The 21,503-nt window shown below is 37.2% G+C and overlaps 1 protein-coding gene across 5 annotated transcripts in view; it reads left to right on the top strand.

Moving 5' to 3' along the window:
• Positions 1-21,503, top strand: part of LOC150105411 (lysosomal cholesterol signaling protein-like) — a 153,077-nt gene that overhangs the window by 19,868 nt on the left and 111,706 nt on the right. The window contains exon 1 of one of the 5 annotated variants that reach the window (XM_090394142.1): positions 712-821. The exons of the other annotated variants lie outside the window; for them this stretch is intronic. The gene's annotated coding sequence lies outside the window, so the exon portion shown is untranslated. Of the gene's footprint in view, positions 1-711; positions 822-21,503 lie in introns of those variants that run through there. 5 annotated transcript variants of the gene reach the window in all.

The following is a 21,503-nucleotide window of genomic DNA, read 5'->3' as shown; positions in this document are numbered from 1 at the left end:
GGCATATTTAAAATCTTGCAATAAGGGTATTGCAATGAACATCGTTAATAAGACCTGCTCAGGAGGCGAACTAACACCTTCCCATATCTATTCTTGTTCGGCAATTGACGCTGCTCTAAAGAAAATTGACAAGAATCCTAGAGAAAAGCTCTGTTCATCGAAGTTCAACAGATTACCAAAGCAGTTCTGCAGGCTCACGGTCATATCTAGAAGTTCTTCAACGGACTCAACAGCATTAAACATTAACATTAAAATTAACATAAACGTTAACATTAAAATTAACATCAAAATTTCAAAACTGATAGAAACAAATGCTACTACTAATAATAAAGATTTTAAGATACCACAAAAGTATTTCTTTTATGTACACTCAAAAACGCTTTTTTATTTTTATTTTAAAATACTACGCACTCTGCTGAGTACATTAAGCAGTTTTACGGTGATAGATAACAAATAAGGATTAAAAAAGTGTCGAGGCGTGATAATTCCACCGACCTCGAAGCTAGAATAAGCTTTTATGAAGAGGATTGACATATCCTATTTATATTGTTTGTTACTCTTTATGGAAGGAATGTCGACCTTGTTTCTTGTGGTTTCTGTGTTTTGCCGGGCGTGGTTTGCACTCTGCTTCTGTTAATGCAACTCCCACAGTTCGAGTTTTAGTGTTTTGTGGTTTTGGTATTTTGGGTTGTGTGGCAAGTTGTTGAGCAAGTGTGGGTGTGCGATGCTCTCTCACAGCGGAACTGTACGAGGTGTTCTACCCTCTGGTTGTCAAAAATTAGCGGTGGAGTCGTGTAATCCGAAATATGCTTCTTGTTAAGGTAAGGATTATTGAAGTAATTTCTTAGTACTCGGTGTCTTCCGATTTTTTTTTTTTTTTATTCTTGTAGTTTCGAAATTAGTCTACAACTCTGCCTTTCTCTTTGCCAATAACAGCACTTCGTACATATTGTCTCAAAACCTTGCGATGTACAAACAAATAAGATCTTAAAAATTTATGTGAATAATCCCTTAAATGCTGACTCCATATCTTTCTTCGATGGTGGAAAGATAACCTAATCGACTTCACCCCCCCCCCTTATCAACTCAGTCGATTAGGTTATCTTCCATTTAAAACCTTCTCATCCACTCGATCTCACCTTATTCATGCTTATATCACTTTTTTATTTCACTATTTTATGTTTTCACAATATTTTATATCACTCACTTTAGAAGAACTGTTAAGATGCCTGTGAAGCATTTTAAGGTATTTAGAGAAGACTGTCGAACTGTAGACGTCATATTTTAATGTACTTAAATTTCAGTTTTTAAACTGGATGTAAAACAACTCCACACAATTTAATAAAATCCTAAATATTAAATTGATATATTGAATATTAAATATTGAATATGTCAATGAATCTCTATTGAATCTCTCTGTTGAATTTCATCCATGCAGAGCGGAGTTATTGCAATCTATAATTTCGATTTGCAAATGGTTAGAATTAAAGAGAAATTGCGATGGCTGACTAACGTTTTCACAGGCATTCCAAATAAACGCGTTTAGCCATTCACAAACTAACTTCTTACGTAAAGAATGGACAAAATGAATCTAATTAGGTGCTTTTGCAATTTGCGACTTTAAGATTTAATTAAGAATTACAGTGTAAATATGTACAGATCCGTTTTCCTTATACAAATGCACAAATGTAGGATTTTAATTATATTGGGCTGCTTTATATGATGCCGAAAGAGAAGATGAGCAGAATACCCCCCCCCTCTCTCTGTGTGTGTGTGTGTGTGTGTGTGTGTGTGTGTGTTGGAAAATAAGTGTTCTTTAATTTCAAAATCTTTGGAATGAAGATGACTTCTTAGCTTTAAAGTACTTGTCATGCTGCAGACAAATAATGTATTAATGAATTTCCAACTCATGCCGTACCATATTTACGATTAGTAATATTAAAGAGAATTTTTTATATTCAAGTCCAATTGTAGAGAATGCAAGTGGCATTGCATTCTCTGCGCTAGATCGCTTGAAGTTACACTTAGTGTAACTCACTCAGCCTCCAAACTTAGTCCACTCAATCTCCAAAATCTAGATAGGGTTAAAAGGCCTCCCCTACTCTCTATAGGTCGCCGAGTGGAGGAATTTTTTCTAAGCTATCTTCGACCGGTTCCCTTAGTGGATCTCTGGCACTGCTAGCTGATTTCTTTCTCCCCGAAACTCGGGTTTTTCGTCTAGTAAACTCAAGAAAATCGACCATAGAAGCCAATTATTTCAGACAGTAATATATCCTGTTAGGGTTAAGTACCAAGAGATGGCAGCACTTGTTTGCCGGTCTCTTCATCGGTGGCCGCTTACGGTTAGTGATTAGTCACGAGTCAGGTATCTCTGATTGGCTACCGGTGGAGATTGAACTGCCCACTCAGTCTTCAAAAGCTAGATGGGTTTAAAAGGCCTCGCCTACTCCCTATAAGGGAATAAAGGCATTAGTTAACTGATTTATTTTTTTATTAATCAAAAAAAATTATTACACTTTCCATAGGTTTATTTCAATGATATTTTATTTTGAATTATGAATTTCCTTGTGCTACTCACAAAATGTTTATTTTTTTTATTATTGGAACTGCGCTTTTCCTGTACACGATTCATCGTTTTTCCTGCTCCTTCAACAGTTTTCTTCTTGGCCAATTTCCTCGCTGTATCTCTCCTTTCCCACATTACGACCTGAGTGTATCAAGTATGCGATCTCCCCTCATTAGAGTGCTAGTGTATGAAGGCGGGGGGGGGGGGGTAGAGAATGGAGGATCTGAATAATGTTTGTAGAGTAGATCAGGTGACGTCTGGGGAGAAGAGCGGTACTTGGATCTCAGAAGCGTTTTGAGCCTACTGACGGATGGGTGCACTTTATTTAGAGGAACGCCTAAGTTCCCTTCTCCCCCATCGCGTTTTGGCCCAAAGAAAGCTTGCTCTGCACATTATGTGAAGATTTAAGCGATCGGGTATCGGATTAAGGATTTTCTTCATTATTTCTACATTTTCTTTACGGCTGGGTTGACTGGAATTACAAGGGCAGTTATTGTCTAGTGATGGCATACTTTATCCAGTCAGTTTGTCTGTTTTACGGATGACAAAACTCTCCAACTACTTCTGAACCCTGTCGTAGACTGGATTCGAACCAAGCCTTTCCAGTTGAGGAGCAAATTACCAGACTTCCTGGCGACTGCGTTACGAAGGCGGTTTACTACGAGTACACTGAATTACTTGACTTCTAATTATTGCAGTGTCATGTGGTGTACGGATTCAGCTGCATTAATATGAACGTAACTTTTGTCCCCAACTGTCGACTTAGTACCGTAAGGAAGTTGCAAATATTGTCCAGATAATTAATGAAGTCATCCAGGGATGAGAGTTAATTTAAGTAATGTGGAAATTAATCCGAATTACTACAAAGAAAAATATGCTGAACTGTATATTAAGCGATGTAATAAGAAAAGTCGATTTTTTTTATTGTTGATAAAATTATGAACGAAGTTGATTACAATGAAGCACGTTCATTGAACATTACGTCGGAAGTTTTAATAATATCTTCGTAAGTGGAACATTTTGTCATCTAAAACGTCTACTTTATTTGCTTTTCTTTGTAATTCTCAATTTGCCGGCTTGGTTGGCTAAGTAGTTAGCTTATCCATTCCCCAACCAACAGGCTGAAGGCCCGAATCCCGCCGTGAACACGGATGTTTGTGTTTATGTGGGAGATGAATTTCATTGCCCGGTAGGAGACCACCGCCCCGCTTATTGGAGGCCTGAAGTGGCTTGGGAAAAAGTGAGGGTGTCCGAAAATAAATAAGAATATTAATAAAAAATACTGACGTACTATAGGTTTACACCCTCCTTGAGTAGGAGTCGCACAAACACGTCAACGAATCATCTTTTAAAAGTGAATACAAATCTGGATTTAAGAGTCTCTTCACGTTTTGGGTAAATGAGGAAACCTTGGTTGCCATAGCAACGTTCAACTCGAAACGCACTTGCCAAACTGAACGAATAATCTGGGATCAAATCTATTAGTTAGGTCGTGTTTACGGATGTTCTTAAGTTTATGAATGGTGACGTAAGAAGGTGGCGATCTTTCTTTATATGAATAAAACATTGAAGAAATATTAGCGCTCTTTTGCTAGGGACTTGTAAATAATGTTTTAATAATATATTTTTGAACTCATAGAGAGCGAGAGATCATTTGAATTTATTCTGTCCCCCCCCTCCTCCCCTCTTTTTTACAACGAAAAAAAATCTGATTTTGCCTTTCTATCTAAGCTGGAATTATAACAAGTATGGAAGTGATCCACGATATACATAAACAAATATACGTTCAATCACTAAATTTTAGTAACTATTTTTTTTCAAACGTCATTTCTGATTTTTTTTTTTTTTGTATCTTTTTCGACTGTTCTTTAAAATGTTGGCATTCTGAACGAAACGTTAGTCAAATTTAGAAAAGCAGTTTTTAAATTAAAAAATTTTTTTTTTACCGACTTGCTCTTATGTCCGATAGTTGCAGTGATATTTAACGAAACAGGCAAATCCCGCTTTCGAAGAAGTTTTGCGTGTGCTTACTGCACATTGTCTCCTATGCCAATTGCTAAGTGTATACCGAACATCTTTAATGGCGAAAACCTTTTTTAGGTCTTTAGGAAAACGGCTAACAGCGAATTCAGTTTTAGTGTTGAAAAGTTTGAATATCACACGCTTGACGAAACTCAAGACTTACTTAAGGTGTGCATAAAAAATAAGAATCGTTATATACGAAAATTAAGATAAAAATACAATTACAATTCTCTCTCTCTCAACACACACACACACACACACACACATGTATCAGCACTTTCATTCCTTCATTATAATCACTGATCGTGGATGTCTTCGTATATAATGACGTGTTTAGGTCGTAGATGTGCCGAAGAAATGAGCATAAATACTCATAAAAGCACAAAACAGGTATTGTTTTGTGCTTTTATCTTTTTCTTTCTTTCTTTTTTTTTTTTTTTTTTTCGAAAAAAGAATTTCATGGAACAGTTTCAACAGACAGCACATTTTCTCAGTGCAGTTTCAAAGCATGCGCATTTAGAACTGTCCCCATAATTTTAGGATACCGAAAAAAGATTTTGAGGTACTTGCGAATCAAGCTTCAGTTTCAGCTGAGCGCTCGATGGCTGGTTTGTCTATTGTTTTCATGAATGCTTTCTACTGAAATGCGTTATCATACAATCAGATGTGATCGTCTAAGGCGGGTTTTTGTAAGCGATGAACTCACCCATTAGGACTCGTCTCTTTGTCCTTCTGTCCGCACATGTGTAATGGGATTGCGATCCAGTAGTGATGGTATTTAATATAAAGTATTTCCATTAAAACTGAAAGCAGTGTATAACTTTGCAATAATAATTAATTGACGATATCTTCACACATTATTGCGTTGTATTTAATTGAAACTCTTCACCGTACCTGACAGCAGAGCGACACTTGCCGATACACAAAATATTGAAATTTTTGTTACGTTACTTTCAGGGATTTCGAAACCCCGCGAAATTTTTTAGCTCTTTTAAACCAAAGGTGATAGTCGAAAGCTCGACGGCCGGATCCATGGAAAAACCGGCCGTCGAGCTCTCAGCTGACGGGAATAATGAATTCTTTCTTAACTGTGCTGCTGCACATTAAATTTGAACAATCCATCCTGCGTTACGTGTGTGTTTAAAGCATTTATAATATAAAATTTCAACCAGATATTAATAGCGAATGTTGATATCCCGTCCAACACACACACACACACACACACACACACATTTGTCGTGTTCCTAGTAATCGGACTAGGTTCAGGTCAATCTACACCAAACTGGTTCATTAACCCGAACATCTGATATCCACCGAGACATTCTTGGCGACTGTGTTGTCTCATCTGCACGAGTTCTGAGTGTCAAGCTTCTTCTATTTCAATTAACAACTCGCTGTGTCTTGTATCAGAACGTTGAAGATGATGTAGGAAGTCTTCCTATGACGTCTTAAAATGTATCTCATCATCGAGGAGATGATGAGATATTTCAGTCCTTTAAAAGAGGCTGAATCTTGTAGTTTGTAGGACTACGGACAAGAATCAGTGGAGTATCGACCTCGTAAGATTGCCGCTGTAACAAAGAGTCCATCGTGATAATTAGAATTTGCAATAATTTTATTTTCTTTCTTATTGCTTTGAAGTTTTCTCCGAATGAGTATGGTAGACGGAACAGATACATACTTAATATAAACTTTTAATAATCATTATAGAATTAATAGTGAGGCTTTATAGGCTAATAATATATTAAAAAATGACTGCTTTTATTTTACTGACAATCAAACAACTACGTTCAGTCTGTTACGCTTACAATTTGCCGTATTGCTTGCCACTAATAATAACCTTGTTAACAAGTGTCAACAGTGAAAAGATAATTATAGAAGAAATCAAATAGATTTAAAAAAATTCTGTTTCCCCACATACTCTAAACTACAAGAGGAGGTCACACGACGTTATATAATAGAAAATGTTTCACTGGTATGTGGCTAAATTGAGTAATAATGGCGTGTCACCATGTTTTCTTACAGAAGTATGCGAAGTAGGTCGACAACGCTTAAACACACAAATCTCAGCTGTGATTATTAAGGACACTGCGGTGGTGTGGTCATATTTAGAAAACAAAAGGGGAGGTAGGGTAGATTAAGTTTCCAGAAAACTGGAACGAGAGGTGTTCACCGAAGTTTACATCATGCAAAAACAGAATAATTGATTACTGAAAATCGACTTCTTCTGTTTTTAATTACCTCAGCACTCCCATTTATCATTTACTTAATGCTATGTTAATCCTTTCGAATTCCTTGATATTATTTTTACAGTGCGTTAATATATAATTAAGACTTCTTATGTGGGATTGTACAAGCCTGATATACTTGCTTGGATTCGACGAAAATTAACCCATCCAATCGAACGTTCAAACTTCGTTTCTAAGCGAATAGAAGGCATTGAGTATTGGAAAAATGTTAAGACACTGAGGTAGTTTTGGTACATATTTTATATCGTCGTTCTGAACCTCATGTCTTGATGAACGTAGTCTGATTTAAGGCTTTTACAGTGGTATTTACCACACTACTCAACTGTAAGTCGATTAGAATTTACGGAATGAATCGAAAAGACATAATCCTCCTGCAAACCTCGTGGTAGGATATACACATCCATTGGTGTCCATGATGGAAGCAATGCCTTTTTAGACATCTGTGCTTCATCGCTATTGGCAGCGTCCTTTCTTGTGAAGACCTAGGTTCAAATCCAGTTTAGAATCATTTATAAAAGCTTTTATATCGGAAAGTGATTCAGCCGGTGTGATACGGAGATAGCAAGATTTTTCATCTTAGCAGGCCAGGTCGTCAGTACCACATAAAGGCAAACCGGCCAGAGGCGGGGGGGGGGGTGCAGTTTTACAGATACTGGCTTAATAACCTTGGTTACTTCGGCCATAATTCAAGACCAGCAAACGGAACATCAGCTAACATCAGGTAGACTTTATTCGGTACGACATCTGATTTCAAGTGAGAAACATCAAAAACACTTCAGTACGTGAAATTAATAAGATGGTCAATGGATACACGGTTAACGTTGCGCACATTCTTAATTTACTAATTTAAACACGTGCGCTAATTACCGTCTTTTCTGTAGTGGCATTTACAGTTTCACGTCTTGCAAGAAACCCTTGTGATACAATTTTCCCCCCCGTACATCTTTCGATCTGCTGTCTAAAGATTTCCATCATCGGAACGGCCTACACGTGTTACAACCCCGCAGTGGATACACAAAAAGAGCATTTTTCGTTTTGCAACCAGCTGGATCGATGCCAGGCGTTTGCACGTGCATACTTGTCTGTTGTTTTTATATTCGTCTGACACAGATAACCTTCGGTCACGGTCACTGGTGAGCAAACTATTCATCATAAGTGGCAGTGTGACAGGAGACAGTTCGGCTTTGTTAATCCTTTTGTTACTTACACACCCAGCGGTGTGTTGATAAAAAATATTTCTGTTGGTTCGGGTGTCATACCGCTGCGATCGAGAAAGGCGATCGTGCAAACGAAGTTGGTCCTGAATGGGAATCTTTCTGCTCAGAGATATGAACAAGCAGGACGCAAACTGTGATAGTTCAGGTTTTATCATTCTTGACATGGATCCGGTGAGCAGAAGGACATCTGGTCAACAGGAACTTGCAGCTTATCATTAAACTGTTCACATGCCCAGACAGTTTGCCGGTAACTGTAAAGCGTGCTGACTAAAATTGCTGAGTCACGTCATTGACTTTATGAAGAACTTTTTATTTCAAGGCTCCTTTGTATAGAATGTTGCGGTGGTCGCCCATTTATATCCTTAAAAAAGTTTATTTGAGAAAACGCTGTGTTATGATGGTGTCGAAGCATGATGCATTATCGAAAACCATAATTATAAACTCAAATTTTTGTTAAAATGCTGTTGGTATTTCGAAATGATAGTAATGTCAAAATCCCATTTTGATATTTAATCATTTTAGCATCTGTTATGTGTTTTCGTATTGGTGTCTTAACAGTGCCATCTATCGATCAAATATTCAACTATTATACATTTTTCTACCGATATCCACAAGCGGATTATTGTAATGTTTTTTTGCGTTGTTTCTTCCTCTATATACACACACATGAAAGGGTTTAATGGGGCCTCGTACGCAACATTTCCCACTGCATCGAGTCGAGAGCGATTGGCCTCTCGGAGACCGGGACAGTGAGAAGTGATTTGTAGTAAAAGTGTATAACGCACTTCACATTTATACGTTCCCAAAATGATAAAACACCGTGAGGTTACGTATTTTTATTCAACTGAAAATGTGCTAGTCCATAAAAAATATATATCAAAATAGTGTTAAAAAAGGAACTTAGCACGAGCTGCTGTTATTTTCTGTCGCTCTTTTGATGACGCATTTCACTGAGTTGGAGATTGAATCTACCGCGCTGGCCGATGATAACCACACTGCGCTTTCGTACAGGAGAATTCGAGTGTTCGTTCGCTTCAAGTTCAAAAATGGAAAACTTTTGTCCAAGCAAACGGACTATTGAGAAAGCGTACGATGTAAACTATCGAGAAGCAATTGGCAACAACCAGAGCAATACGACAACCCATTCTGATTTTGAATTCGTAGCTTTGAACGGCACAACTCTTGTTCTGCAACTCCCACCCACTAACCCTTGGATCTGACACCCTGCGATTTTTTTTTTTTTTCGTTTTCCCGAATCGATGTCGACATTATAAGAAAGAGAGGAGCTTGAATCATCATGATTACAAAAAAATCGTAAGCCATCCCATGCATTCTGAATTGAATGCAGGACTTCGGCAACAACAATCACGCAAACACTGAACTATCACGAGTAAAAACATTTCATTCAGGAACATTTTGATCGCACCTTACACCGCTTTTTTATTATTCCTAATTATATAATTTTCGTAATTGGAATAATTAGTGATATTTGAGAAAACTAATCGTAGAGATTCTCCTCGAAAAAGAAAAAGGTTTCACTTTTTAGAAGATTGCTGATGAAACCTGAAGATGGGAGTAAATCGCGTATATGGGGTGCAGCATCGACTACTTTAGTCCTTGTGCGTGAATCTGAGTTGAAAGTTCTGAAAATACAGACTTTTACGTCACTTCCAGTAATTTAATTTTTCATAATGGTTTAAACTGAGATGGATATGAAATCTGAAGTGATAATTATTTTAAGTACTGATGAAATAAATGAAATTAGACGCCACCGAAAGTGCACTTATTTATTTATTTATTTATTTTTTCATTTGAGGTTTAGAATGACCTAATCCAGAAACCAATAACAGGCAATCAGAGGATTTCGATTGTCTCGAAATGACCAGACATTTTCATATATGAACTCCATTAATGCCTTTAATTTTAAGTTTACGAAAATCCTATCCTAATTTACGCTCACGTGTAGACCTACACATTTTACAGTGTAGGCATTGGGAACCGAAATTCTACGGAATAGGTTGGTTACTCCTTATTCCTGGAGGTGTCCTATGTCTGTAGAAGCGTGTGATCATGGGGCCGGTTTGTTTGTTCTGGGGGACGAAAACCGAGTTTACAGGTGAAAAAATCCCCTACCTCCGTAAGAGACCGGCTAACTCACTTTTCGTCAAAAAAAACCAGATAAAGGTTCCTCAGGTCATTGACTGGAATTGGACCCAGGTCTTTTTGACCAAAGGCTATACTGACTGAACAGCGGAGGTTCTTACAAAAATACAAATCATTAAGATGATGCCACGCAAGTGAAATTCTTCATTTTCAACCTTTGCTTCTGGACCGAATCTAAGTCTTTTTATGTCTTCATCTTCTTCCTATCCTGTTACGGTCTCATTCCATTTTTATATTGTCTTCCAACTGATCTCTTCCCCACGGGTTTGTATTCAAAGATTTGTTTGGTGAATCTACTATTGTCCATTCTCTCAATGTGCTGTTTCCATCTCCATCTATAGTTGTGGATATTTTCTGTTATTGGTTGTTCATTCATTTCTTCCATGATTTCTTTATTTCTTTTATGATCTAACAAAGTTTATCCTGCGATTTTCCTCATAAATCTCATTTCTGCTGCGGTTATTCTTCTCTCATCTCCTTTTCTGATTGTCCAGGTCTCGCTTCCGTAAATCAGCACCGGTCTTGCCAATGTTTTATAAGCTCCAATCCGAGTATGTTTTTGTGCCTTCGAGGATTCATAAACTTGATTTATAATATTTAAAACTTTATTGAAATTTGTAATTTTCATTTCCATGTCTTTATCTTCTCTGTAGGTTAGATGATATCCAAGTCATTTGAAAAAGTTAACTCGTTCAATAATTGTATTGTCTAAACAGATTTTACTTCTTTTTGGTTCTCCTCCCTTAAAGGCAAGTAACTTTAAGGTTACCTTTACGGGAAATTTGCTTTCTCTTTCGAAATTTCCATATTAAATTTTTTACTATTAGATTAAGATGATGGATAGAGTATTACAGATCGGTTTCAGAGGTTGCAAGTATAGCCTGATCATCTGCAAACAGTACTGTGTCTATATTAATGCATTTGTTAATTGGGATATAACCAGGTACTGTGAATCTGCAATGTCTTACTATAGAATTCATAGAGATCGTGAAGAGAATGGGTGATGGGCCAGCCTTGCCTTACTCCCCTGTTTATAGGTTCCCAGTCAGAGATTCTTCCATTAACTTTGACTGCAGTCATGTTGTCTGTATATGTATCATGGATCGCTTTAATCAGGTGATCATTTATATATATTTCAAAACATTTATTTCGGTTAACTCTGTCAAATGCTTTAGAATAATCAATAAAAGCAGTATAATCCACATTGTATTCTTTATGTTTTTTCAATAAAACTTTTAAGGTAAAGTATCCATCTGCACAAGAACGGCCTCTCCTGAATCCATCCTGCTCTTCACCTATATTATCTTCATAGAATTGGGACAGTCCATTTTTAAGATTTTTACTACTGATTTTATATCCAGAGTTTAGGAGACTAATTCCTCTATAATTTTCAGTTATTAATATCACCCTTCTTGCGCCTAGGAATGACTATTGCCTTTTGCCAGTCTTTTGGTGTGGTTCACCATTCCATATTTTATTTATTAGTTTAAGGAAACGAATTTTGAGGTTTGCACCTGCATATCTGATTAATTCAGTATTTAATCCATCTTCGCCTGGTGTTTTATGGTTTTTACAACCTTTTAGAGTAGTTTCTAACTCGTCTATTGATATAGGATCCAAGAGTGTCTCATTATCGAAGTTTATTGCTTCAAAATGTTTATTATGATCCAAAGGTTTTGATAATAACTTAGCCGGGTATTCTGCTCGAACGGTGAAAGACGCGCGTTTTCTCTTAGATCGATATTTAAATTATTTAATATTTTAAAAGTTTGAGACTGTGGGCGTGTAATATCTGTTTCAAGTTCAGAGACAAAGGTGTCCCAGGACTCCGTATGTTTTTTTTTCTTACAGCTTGTTTAGCGATTGCTGTTTTTTCTCTTGTATTCCATATAGTCATCTTGAGATTTGGTTGCTAAGTATTTTTTAAAAGCATTCCTTTTGTCTTCAATAATTTGGGCAATCTGATCATCCCATCTTCTAATTCCCTTTCTTCTCCGCTATTTCCAGTGCAGCCGAATTAATTTTTGCCTGCTTTGCACGAAATTATTAGTTTTTAGTTTAATAATTATATTTATTATTATTCAGCTATGTGATCGAATATATAATTTTTCTGATTTTCAGTTATTTCATTGAACTTTTTGTAGGGAAAAAAAACTCGATTGAAAGTCAGACAGACTCTTCATATTCTTTTTGCACCATACGTCAGATATATATTTTTTCATTTCTTTTAAGTTGATGTTGCGATCTACCTTAATAACGAGGTTGGTTGGCAAATATGAATGTTGAATAAAACAGTCATTATTATGTTTTTTAAATGTTGAGAATTTATGATGCACACAAAAAAGAGAGAGACTGCGCAGTATGATTCTTAAGTTTTATATTCTGACATTTTTTTATTGAAGATGTGAACGAATGTGTAAGCAGTAAATTATTTGCATGCAACAGTTCTACACACCGTCGTCTGATTCAGATAATATTATAAGCAATCCTGAACTCTGAAACCGATGATTATAATTCCCAGAAGAATCCTGGTTCTGTTTTTGAAGATGATGTAGCGTCTGGTATTCTCCACTTTAAAATTCTCCCCTTTTCCCCCACTATTCCGGTTTTTCAAATACGACCCATCCCATCGCATTTACGCTTTCGTCTTGTCCTGTTTACTGCATGCTAGAAAATGAGCCCAAGAAGAGCCATAAGCAGCAACAACAAAAGAATTATGCAGAAAAGAGGAACGGGAATTGATGCGTCCCCTTGACCGAGGTGAAGGCTTTTGATGTCTAACTGCGTTTTCTGATCACCCCGAAGCTTATTTTTCTTTTTCTTTCGGTAACTTAATGTGATGTGCACATTTGGCATTCGCATCCTCTTCACTTTTCAATACAATAACTAAAGATGTTGTCCCTAAATGGGGAAAAGATATAAAATGCCTTGGAGAATTAGAAACATGCTCAGTAGAGTGAAACAAAGAAGAATGGGATAAACCAAATCAGCTGTCAACAAAACAGAAAAAAAATGAGAAGAAAACGGATATAAGGAAAGTTTGCTTCTAAATATAAAATATAAAGAATAGATAATTTGATTGCAACAAAAATATTTTCTCAGAGCAATACGAAGTAGTCACTGGAAAAGAGTTGAGTGCATGTAACAACTGTGACGTAATGCTCTCTGCCCATTTAAAAATAATCAATAATTAATAGAAGTAAAGAAAACCTGTAGGTATTTTCTAAAGAAAGAGAAAAGTCTTTGTGAAGCATTCAAAACATACATCGAAAGGTATGGGGAATGTTCATTTTGGTGCATTTGAAGCATCTCATTACTGCAAATAAAGGGTGTGTATTTGAAATAATAAGAGGAAATAGCCCCCCCCCCCTCCACACAGAGAGAGAGAGAGAGAGAGAGAGAGAGAGAGAGAGAGAGAGAGAGAGAATGCATAACTTCATGATAATTGTACGAACAGACGTGATCTTCTGTCTTGGGGTCTTCGGTTACACTTTATTTTTTATTTATTTTTTATATGCTTGTATAGCGTCTTAGTAACTTCCATACTATTATTTTTTTTTGCCGTCAGTTGACCTTTGTGAAAGACAAGTAGGGTTCTTCCCGAAAACTCAGGTTTTAACTCCGTAACTCAGAAAATCGACCGTAGAACTCGCACTATTTTACACAGTGATTCAACTTTGGGTTAGCATCCAAGATTATGGCACTTGTATACCGTGCTGTCGTCATCACCACCCGAAAGTCTTCAAATCGTCGATAGAAAAGAACTCGACTATCAATGATGGAGACTATCTGCTTGCGGTTTCCAAAAGTTACGGATAAAATGGTTCTACTCGCTTTTATCGGCGAATGAAAAGATGCTAGAAGATTTAATTCTTATAACTTTTCTTTAATTTCCATTCATCTTCTCATTCATCTTTGTCCATCCATTCATTTGTGCTATGTATATCCTCAGGCTTTGGGTTTTCCCGGATTCAATGCGTTATCATAATGGACGGTATTGTTTTCCTTTTTATTCCCCATTCTTCTGCATTTCATTTGTTGAAGTGACAGAGCTCGCGGCTTAATATCACAGCGGTACATGATTAATTAATGTCAAAATGTTAAGTAACGAAATCGTAAGTGAAATAACAACACGCGATGTATTGTTACGTGTTGAAAAAACAAACAAAAAATATTATTTCTCTTCCGCGTGTAAAACTTGTAGGTAAACCAAACGATACATCTCTTCATCGTGCTGTTGTGTTTATCTGTTGCTGCCTTCCATTGTTGTTGAACATGCAGGTCAGCTGTCGTTAGAAAAGGAAAAATAATGGTATTGACGTCAATGCATTCAGATACCTGGAATATGGTCAGTGATGTTGAGAAAATTGAAATAAGGAACTACGGTGGCCGTAGTCGTGCAGAAGTATGTTCTGACCTTATCAATTTGCACGACATAAGTCCTCACGATAACAGTAATAAACTCTACGGTGCTCTTGAGGTTTCGTCCGTTTAAAGCCCATTAGCAGTTTCTTAGTTGAGTAGCCCTCACCTTGACCGTGGAAACCAGTCAGACTGGTATGAGGAATGACAGAGGAGTCGACACCTGAAGGACATACCTAGAAAACTTGAACATACGTATCAAACATCGGAACCGAACACTTTGAACACGGTTTCATTTTGTTCAAGGGCTGACTTTCAACTGGATGGAATTCTGCTTGAATCAGAAGTGCTATCGCAGTTGTTCTTTTATGCGATGTCCATCGATGTTTGAATTTATTTTTTTCTAATCCTTCAGTTAGCTGACGCTTTGATAACATTTGTTTGCAAGATTATTCTAATTCAGAACCACCCATCAGCTTCGGACCGGACTTTTAGACATGAATTTTCTTTCATGATTGATATCATGTCGATATGAATCACGGACCGGACCATGTCATCGTTCAAGGAGAATAACGCATAGAAATGCGACTGTCAATTTGTGTCTTACCAACGACCTTCTCAATCAGATTAGCCTACGCAAGTGTCTTTCAAATCCCAAATCGACCGGCTTGTAAACGTTTCAGTTTATTTTTTCTCCTTCAGTCAGTAAACCCCGCTGATCTGTCGTAGAACACTTTTATTTCATGTATTCGTGATAAATGACTGTCACGTGGAATATGAAAGCATCTACGCAGGTGATAGAGGTGTTTCATCGCACGTCGTAGCATCACCTTCTTGTTTATTCAGAAAGAAGCGGTTCCAAAAAAAAAAAAAAAAAGTTACGTGTTTAAGTCTCTAAACGACGTAGGCTTCTTGTATTATTTTAGCCCCCCCCCACCCCCACGCACAGCATTAACGTGTCAATCTGTTTTTAACCTTCAGTGAGTGAGATTATAATTTTTTTTTTTAAGAGTGACTCCCACCCACAGAAGGTTGTAAACCTTCGTTCATTACCACCGCGATTGGGCTTTACAGCAGTGGTCTCACACCGGACGATGGGATTCATCGATTATCTGAAGATAATCACAATAAATTCGCGCCTATGGCTGAATTCGAATCCGCAATGCGTTAGTTGGAGGGCGAATACTCTGACCACTTAGTCAACCATGCCGGCTATATAAGAAAATTCCATACATACCATTTAATTTATTTTGAGACGTCGTATTCTTCGCCCTCTTCTCATTCTTTCTCAGATTCCATCAGGAACATCGGGAGTCTGTAAATGCTTTCCATCGAGTCCTTATCCTTGCTATTGGTCTTATTTCAGCAAACTCTTCTCACATTCTATCAAATTCGATCTCTTCCATTTATATTTAGGACGGCCACGCTTTCTCTTTCCTTGTGGATTCCATTCCAGGACTGCGTGACAGATTTCTTAATGATCTTTCCTAAGTGTATTTCCAATCCATCCAAATTTTCGTTTTCTGATTTCAAGGTTGTTCTTTTCCAGAAGTCTTCGTTAGTGATAATTTGTGGCCACCGAATCCGAATTATGCTCCGCAGACATCGGTTTATGAATATTTGCATTTCCGAGACATCGTATTGGACTCTGATAATGCTTATGAGAAGGAACATCATCCCCTCTCCTCTCATTGGTTCAAACTTTCAGGTAATATAACGAACAAAGATTAACGTCGTATTATTGACGTCAAACCACGTGTGAACACCGAATTTCTAAATTGTGTGCAGCCCTGTGAGTGAGGCAAAACTGCTTTATAAAGCGCTGTCATTAAATGGTAATTTTTACCATTCACCATTTCTTAAATAGAACCACCATTCGGGTTTCCATGGTTTATAAAGAGGAATTTTACTGTTTGGAGTTCTTAAATTATTCTGTATGAACGAAATGTTCTCAATGGTGATTGGTTAGAATACGGCGGGATGACGTTCACCATTAAAACAGCGAAGTTAATGCATATTTTCCATTTCTGATTTTTCCTAATTTGGTATTATTTTTGCAAACTTAAACCTGTTTTATTTTCTGCCACAGAGAAATGTGGGAACAGTCATTTGTTCACCAAGTAGGATTTTCATGTGTTTTGAATTAACTGTATAAATACTGAATGTTTTATTTTATTCGACGATTTAAACATAAAGCATATCTTCATCAGAACGTACATAGGCAGGCACTTATAGTGTTGGGAGAATTTAAGGTTTTGCAAATTGTAAAAAAGTCCCAGTTGAGGCCAGATATCACCTGAAATAAACAAGAAATTTTTCTTGGAGACTAAGGCAAAGAAAGTGAACGAGCATTACGTATTATAGATCCGGATAGCAGCCTGAATCACATTTCCGAGTATTTATTTATTGCTTCAGTCTGATATGCGTCAATGTTCTTGATAACCTCTGCTTCCTCTCGACTCCTGTCTGTCTACTGCAGACGCTTTTCTCAGGTAACAAATGAGTTCATTTTCCGTTTCCTGTCGCCTCCCTTCCTAAAGAACACCCCGTCTGCATGACCCAGCAATTTGTGTGCTGGATGAACTTGCCGGTATGAACATGCAACGAATTTTCACAACGGAAGCATGCTTTGCATTGTAAATGTTCGCAAAGTCGTAGATCAACACGCCATCTAGCGTTGATCTGCGTTTTTTTTTAATCCTTTGTCATGCAGGAAACTAAGACGTGTCATCGTTTCTAGGAAGGAATATTTTTTGAACTTTACCGACACAACACACATTTGGACGATTTTGTCGATCTTTTCTTAAACTGTGCAATATTGGGAAATCACTTGCTCATTTATGTAATAGCCAGCTTCTCAAATGATGCAGTCAGTGATCGATCTTTTCTTTGACCTTCAACGCCATACTCGACAAGCTTCGAGTGGGCGACGTTGTTTATTTGCTGGGCAGATTATCTGAGACGTTGGGATCGAGAACCCACGTGGGTGGAACGTATTTTGGCCAAGAAACAGCGACGATAGATTCAACAGATTCTCTCGTAGTCTAGGGTAATATTTCACTGGTTTCCTCCCCAGATAAATATCTTGAAGTGTTGTCTGAAACAAGAGGGCTTGACTGACTGAGGGGTGTCATAATGGTTGTAGTTAAGTGTTCTGTATGGTTAAGTGTTCTCGACTATTGTGAACGAAATGCGACTTACTTTATACCCGCTATAAGAATATTAAAGGTTTTCCCTCCCAAAAACTGACAAGTCGGTGGAATTATCTTTATCATAAATGGAACATACTTCTATTTATGTTTATAAGCATTAGAAAGGTAATTGTTTATTTCTTATGAGCCCTGCACTGCAGTAATTTATTCCTGATTGTTTCACAGACGCTGTTTATCTCAATACATCGCTGGCTCACTTTTAGCTGCGATTTCAGATGCATTTCTCCCCAGTTGAGTACATGGAGATAACAGTGCACAGGTTTGCAGTCAGTTCCTGTAGCGAACTTGATTCTCTTGCATTTTTTACTCAGCTGATATTCTTCCTATAGGTGCACGATAAGGTTCAGATCGAGAAGTGATTGTCACTTCTCGATCTGATCATCATTACAATGGAATTACCATATATTCCTTCCATTCCTGCGGAATCTTCCCTGTTTTGAGACTCATATTAAACATGCTGGTCAAAGGAATGGCCAGCTCAGCTGAACTCTTTTAGCACATGTGCTGATATTCCATCAGTCCCTATTGCTGAATTCTTATTCAGTTTGCGCAACAGCTCTAATACCTCTCACTCACCTGCGTTTCTTCATCTAGTGAAGAGGTAACAGTGAGCTCAATGTTGCGTTCACCGGGTTGATAGCTTTTAACGAAATGGGCACTCATTAACTGAACAACCTCTTCTGCATCTGCAACCCTCAATCCATCTGGATTTAGATAGAACATATCGACAGATTTCTTGTGGGTTGTGTTTAGCACGCAGAGCCAGTTTCTTTTCATACTCAGACTTTGCTTTCCGTTCAACAGTTTTGACTATTCTAGCCTGCTGCTTATAACGTTCATAACACGTCACCTTATGCAAACAGTATTCCTTCCACATCGTCCTTTTCTTACGAATCTCTTGATCAATAAGATTACACATCCATTTGACTCCTACTCTATTTATTCTTCGAACTCTCGGTACACATTCTGATATCGCATCATTTAAGTATTGTTTAAATGCTTCCCATGCACTGTCGATATTCTTTCCATCCAGCAACCGATCCCATTCCACTGAACTCAGTATACTCCTCAGTTGGTCATAATTTCCTGCTTTGTAGTTCAGCATATAACCTTTTCTGAATGGAACATTCATAAACTTAGTCACTTCGCAAGTGAATACCGCATGATCCCTGTCACCAACTGGAGGCAGAATAGTTACGTCTTTAACTGAAACGCCCTCTGACACTATAATCAAATCTAACACTCTTTGACCTCGAGTTCCTTTTGTCACATGCTGCTTGAGGAAGTTGTCCAGGAACAGCTCAATAAATGCATTTTCATTCTTCTCATGAGATTCTACTGCTACCCAATCAATATTTGGATAATTAAAGTCTCCCATTATGATTACTCTTTTCGCGCTCATTTGGTGATGCATTTTTTCATCACCAGCAACTGATCCACCAGATCTCTAATTTGTCTTGTTAGATTCCACTTCACACCAGATGGCTTCAAACTCGCTGCCACATGAAATATTGTTATTAGTATTACTACATTCATAGGTCTCAACTCTAACTGGATTTAAGTCATCCAATATCATTAGCAGCATGCCCCCTCCTCTCCTATTCAGGTGTAGGCCATCCCTCTTATACAAATCCAATCTTCCCTCAGACTCCCTCCACACACCCATTCCTTCTACGTAGCCTACGCATCGAATCGTTTGCCATCATAGCCCTTCTTTTTAATTCATTTTTATCATAGCGAGGTAAAATACTAATGATTGTCACTTTCTCACTCTTCACTCTCGCATCTTCCAGCAACCCTTTCATGTCCTCTCTTATACTGAACTTGTCGACAGTTAAATCGTTCGTACCTACTACAAAGTATGATCTATTTAAAGCTTTTGGTCATACTTTTCTCTAACTCTTCCACTTCCTGCTTCTACCCTCATACTAACATTCTTCCTAATGAGGATTCTTTACTTAAAACTTTCTGTCTGCCTCTTTTCTTGCTTACTAACCTCAGGAGGAGGTCCTCCATTCTCCCTGAAGCTATTAGAGTACTCGAGGGCTAGGAGTGTTTCCTCCTCTTTCAACTAAGCACTAATAGTTATAGTAGTGGGCAGCAGCGCTACTTGTATTAACCTCCTGTAGCATACATGTTACAATAATGCGATGTGGAAGGCAAGGGGAAACCACCACATTACATTCCCAAGTAAAAGAAGCAATGGAAGTTAAAAATGAAATCAAGATTGGCGATGGAACCTTCACTGAAGGAGTCATGCCCGGTAGGAGAAGTAACCGGGCTTCTCAGGTCGACAGCCAACGAAATCCTGGTACTTATTCAAAAATGAAGACAAGAAATAAGCTGAATATTGGAACATGGAATGCAAGCACACTGCTAGAACCCGGTAAAATAGAAAATGTGAAAAAAAGAAATGGAAAGACTTGAAATAGACATTCTGGGCATTAGTGAGACGAGATGGGAGGGACAGGGTGATTTCTGGAGTGGAGAATTTTGGATAATATATTCAGGACAAAAGAAGGGCGAGTCAGGTGTTGCAATAATGCTTCATAAAAAAGTTGGAAAGTTAATCACTACAATAATTAACTATAGTGACAGAATCATGGCGATAAGCATTCAAAATGAACCAGTAAACCTCAATATTATAATGGTCTACATGCCAACATCACAACATAGCGATGAAGAAATAGAAGAAATTTATGAACAAATAGAAGAAATCTGGAGCAGCTTTAAAGACAGAGACAATACAATAATAATAATGGGAGATTGGAATGATGTAGTGGGAGAAGAGTGCGATGATAATGTTTCAGGAAGATTTGATCTTGGACGTAGGAATGAAAGAGGAAAGCAATTAATAGAATTTTGTACACAAAAACAGTTAGTTATAGCAAATACACTATTTAAAGCCCCAAAAAGGAGAAGATACACCTGGAAAGCACCTGGGAATTCAAATAGATCATATATTGGTCAAACAAAGATACAGAAACCAAATAAAAAATTGCAAAAGCTATCCAGGTGCCGACATTAGTCGACCATAACCTTGTCTTAATGAAAACAGAATTGAAACATAGGAAACAAATCCAAAGATACAAACCAATAAGATGGAACCTTGAAAAATTAAAGAGTAAAGAAGTAAAGAGAGGATACCAAGAGGCAACTGATCATAACATTCCAGAAAACATAAATAGTCAGAATAATATTGAAAACTAATGGAATATGATTAAAGAGTTAATTACAAATTCATCAAATCAATTATTGAAAAATGCAGAAAAAGAAAAAAGAAAACATTGGATAACAGATGAAATACTTGGCCTTATGGATGAAAGAAGAAAATATAAAAATGCTGTTAAAGAAGATGTGGCCAAATACAAATATCTTAAAAATCAAATTACAAGAAAATGTAGACAAGCCAAAAAAGAATACCTGGAAGAACAGTGTAATAACATAGATGAATTATTTAAAAAAGAAAACATAGAGAAAGCCTATAAAGAAATTAACAAACTGACTTTCAAATTTAATAAGAACAGCAAAAACAATGCCATCAAAGATGAAAATGGAAAATTACTAATAGAATCTGAGGATATATTAATGGAATGGAAGAATTATCTTGAAAATCTCTATAATGGCGACGAACTTGATGTTGATATCAACATAGAAAATCAAAATGAAGATAATCCAGGACCCTCAATAATGCGAGAAGAATTTGATAAAG

The sequence above is a fragment of the Typopeltis vanoorti genome, chromosome 6, assembly GCF_054136105.1.
Source record: "Typopeltis vanoorti isolate ZY-2024b chromosome 6, IOZ_Tvanoo_1.0, whole genome shotgun sequence".
NCBI lineage: Eukaryota > Metazoa > Arthropoda > Arachnida > Uropygi > Thelyphonidae > Typopeltis > Typopeltis vanoorti.
Note: the sequence above shows the minus strand (reverse complement) of the source record. Positions and strands in the feature narration are given on the sequence as shown.